Genomic DNA, 4,648 nt, shown 5'->3' with positions numbered 1-4,648 from the left:
ACTGTGGTGTTGAAACAAGTGCTCCCACACTTGTGGTGATTTTGGAAGGTAAATTGGTCTACTTATTTCTAAACAACTGCATAGCCGACAGCATTGTTTTAAGATGGAACTGAAAAATGTTGACTACAGAAGCTTAGTGCTCTTATATTTTCCCAACCAACCTCTTCAAGGTGAGTGTGTTGCAAATACATTCCTGTTTGTGAAAATTGCAACACCATGAAGGAAGCATCATAGTTAAATGAAATTTAATACACAGTTAAGTGATAATGGTACAAATAAATGATTACATTTTCTAACCAAACAAACAATAAAAAGAGACAGAAATTATTATTTTGTGTGGCCCCCACGCGCCACAAGAAGAGCTGCTACACGACTCGGCATGGAGTGAAACAAAGTTTGATTATCTATCAAAGTTCGTCTGTCGAAGCAACAGGACGAGCATCACGAGCGAGACGCCGCCCAACGAAATCCCACACATGTTGAATCAGTGACATATTCGGGGAATATGCAGGACAAGGAAGAAGCTGTACCTGCTGCGAATCAGGGTAGGATTTGAAAGTCCTAGCGACATGTGGACGGGCATTATCCTGCTCGAATACAGCCCCTGGCAATCCTTGCAGGAAAGGAATAGCTTGGGACGGTGAAACTTCGTTTATGTATCGGGTACTATTCAAATTGCCCAGAATTCGTAGCAATTGTGATGGTCCATGATATGCTATGGCACCCCAGACCATAACTCCGGGTGTTCGTCCACTGTGGCGTTCGATAATGCACTTCGGAATGTGCCGTTCACCGGCATAGCGCCTGACACGAATTCGGCCATCATAGTGCCACAAATTCAAGCGAGATTCGTCAGAAAAGACGATCTGCAGCCAATCAGCACGCCAGATCCTATGCACATTGGCCCATTGTAGCCGCAGGCGGCGATGGTTTTGCGTGAGAGGAATCCTGTATAAAGGAATTCTTGCTCGCAGCCCACACTACAGCAGACGTCTCCGAATTGATGAAGCACACAATGAAACACCTGTAGCTGTTGACCACTATGCTTCCAGTTGTCTAGAAGAAGCTGTGCGGTCTGTCAGCGCCATATGCACCAGGTGTCTGTCATCGCGAGCTGACGTCACATTTCAGGGTCCACTCCCGGATTTCCGAGCTGTCCGACCCTCGTCCGTCCACAGCTTCCAAACACGCATGATTGTGCTGGTGTTACGCTACACACGAGTGGCTACTACACGATAAGACAATCCAGCTTCACGAAGGCCGACGATTCTGCCCCGTTCAAACTCCGTAATTTGCTCCAATTTAGTTTCTTTCGTCGACGAGGCATAGTAAAGATTCAGTTAACGTTTACTCTAGCATATAACCACCGATAATCATACATGCCTCGCTACAGCCGTCTATTTATATTCGGTTCGATCCGCCGTTCAGAGGGCGATGCTCAGCATACGCATGCGCTACCAGTCTGCAATTCTAATCATTTGCATATCATACCCTTCCTTACATTTCCTGCAATTTTCAGCTCACTCGCGTTAGTCCTTCGTGGTGTTGCAATTTTCACAAACAGGAGTGTATTTTCAAGCTTTCAGTAGCAAAGTATGGGTGCTGAAGGAATACATGCACGATTTTATGAGCACGTACACACACTGTTACATCTCGATCTACCAACAAAATCACATGATTTGAGAAAATATGTGAGACATGGAGGAACTTTGGGTAAAACACTGGAAGCAGCAACCTAGCAATTTAAAGGATTTGCACAGTCAAATCCTCGGCGACTGGCATAAAATGGATACCAAGCATTGTGAAAACATTTCTGAACCCAGTATAGATTGTTACGTATTTGAGAATCGGAGTTACGGACTATTAAGAGATGCTCAGTAAATTAACGCCCATTAGCCAGGGCTAAAGCAATAATACGTGAAATACACCGCCAGCTCAGTCATTTCCAGTCGAGGACTGCAGTTTCGTGCTTATTAGCACTCATCAGTCCGGCATAGGAAAGTGACTGAGCTGGAGATTTCCTGTGCCGGGCTAATGAGTGCTAATAAGCACGAAATTGCAGTCCTCGGCTGGACATGACTGAGCTGGCGGTGTATTTCACGTATTAAGAGATAATTCACGATTTCTGCGAGAATGACTTTTTTTTTTTTTTTGTCTGCTTAGTTACGCAGTTGATTGAAATAAACAGACTTTTCATAATGTCGTCCACAGGTTGTCTAATCTTTATTCACTAATTGTTTAGTACGACATGTCGTATTGAAAAAGCAACGAAAACAACAGAAACACGTTCTCCCTCTTCTCCTTGCTAGAGCCGCTACACAGGGTGTAACAGTACAGCGTTTACAGACTTTCAGGGCAGATAGAGTACACCTAGATGATGAGAAATCACACAGCAATGCATGGTCGGAAACGCTTTCCTGGCGCGGTAGTGACGACACAAATCACTAAAAAGACAAGACACGATATGCAATAAATCTGCTCGAATCTCGCAAAATTTGGCGCTTACATTCCATTATTCGATTCCAAATTTTCTCACTTACAAAGTCTTTACTTGCAAGCTGATCTCCCGGTGTCTCCCCAGTTTCGCTGACACGAAATATCCCCCCCCCCTTGTTTTTCAGTTTCAATCATACATTTTGATATGTTAAAGGGTGGGGGGGGGGATTTGTAATGTCGACGAAACTAGGGATAAACCGCTCTTTCTCTTTCTCTGACAATTAGCATGGAATTGTAAAAGTTTGGTGAGATATTGGCGGGCGGAACCTTTTTTTTAGCAATTATTGTTTGGAATCAAATTTGCAACGAAATTACCAATATCTCCAAGCTTGTCAGTTTTGAACTTAATAGCTAAGAGTAGCTTTTACTGGAACATTCTCGTTATTCCTGCAGCATTCTGTTCGACTGAAGGCCAAAAGCCGAGGATATAAATAGAGCTACTCAGATATCTAGCATAGTATGGCTCAGATAACAAGACGCTTGACCACGGATGAGTTAATTTCTATTTGTGTTTAAATAGGAAGAATTCTCTTATTGGAGCAATGTCAATAACTATTATATGCAAAGCTAACTGGTTTTCTTCACCCCTATTTTAATAATTAGAATCGTTTAACCCTACTTTCATTTGAGTTTCACTCCTCAGATTTAAACCATAGTTAGCTATTTGTCAGTTAATGAGTTGTTGTTTAGTTCTTTTACAAATCCTACGCGCAGTGAACCGTGCTTTGATTTTTCCTTTGTGCTTTGGGTGTATTTAGAAGTAATTACGTGTCTGTTGTTGTTGCTTGTCCCACTTGGCAGACAGAAACATCATACCAAGTCCATGAAGCAGTGCGAACAAAGTCCCTCCAAAACAGCAGAAGGGTCGGAATACAGCTGATTCAGGTCACAGCCGATGCAAGAGAAAATATGGGAGGGAGCAGCCTGAGTCAAATTGCATTTTGGGCACAAGGGGAAAACCTTAATACCAGCCACATGTCGCTGTGCTTGAGTGTGTCCACTTCTCAGTCGGGCTAGAACGGTTTGATGTTCTCTACTACTTGCCCAAAGTAAAATTACGTGTCTACTGTAGTTAACACGTTGTTTTATGCGATTTACCAAATGTTGGATAATTTTAGCTATTGAAAAATAATTTAAACAAGTAATAAAAATTGCAGTAGTTTTATAAAAGCTATGTCATATTTCCAAGAACATCAGAAGCAAAGGCAAACTCTTAGCAATATTTATTTCAGATTATACTGAGTAATAAACTTTAATGCCAACAATCATTGCGAATACATTTAGGGTAAAGTCACTAGTCCTGAAATTAGAAGAAAATGTTAGCTGATGGCTGAAAAGGAAATTCAAATCAACTAAAAAATAAATTTGCACTAAATTATTTATCATCTTATACTTTGAAGGAGCTTAAAATTACACCAACTCTAAACCAGTAGTGCTAATTGTGGTAAATAGAAACATGGGGTGATTGAAAACAAACTGTGGTGTTGAAACAAGTGCTCCCACACTTGTGGTGATTTTGGAAGGTAAATTGGTCTACTTATTTCTAAACAACTGCATAGCCGACTGCATTGTTTTAAGATGGAACTGAAAAATGTTGACTACAGAAGCTTAGTGCTCTTATATTTTCCCAACCAACCTCTTCAAGGTGAGTGTGTTGCAAATACACTCCAGTTTGTGAAAATTGCAACACCATGAAGGAAGCATCATAGTTAAATGAAATTTAATACACAGTTAAGTGATAATGGTACAAATAAATGATTACATTTTCTAACCAAACAAACAATAAAAAGAGACAGAAATTATTATTTTGTGTGGCCCCCACGCGCCACAAGAAGAGCTGCTACACGACTCGGCATGGAGTGAAACAAAGTTTGATTATCTATCAAAGTTTGTCTGTCGAAGCAACAGGACGAGCATCACGAGCGAGACGCCGCCCAACGAAATCCCACACATGTTGAATCAGTGACATATTCGGGGAATATGCAGGACAAGGAAGAAGCTGTACCTGCTGCGAATCAGGGTAGGATTTGAAAGTCCTAGCGACATGTGGACGGGCATTATCCTGCTCGAATACAGCCCCTGGCAATCCTTGCAGGAAAGGAATAGCTTGGGACGGTGAAACTTCGTTTATGTATCGGGTACTATTCAAATT

Source organism: Uloborus diversus, chromosome 9, assembly GCF_026930045.1.
Source record: "Uloborus diversus isolate 005 chromosome 9, Udiv.v.3.1, whole genome shotgun sequence".
Taxonomy (NCBI): Eukaryota; Metazoa; Arthropoda; class Arachnida; order Araneae; family Uloboridae; genus Uloborus; species Uloborus diversus.
This window is presented reverse-complemented; position numbering follows the sequence as displayed.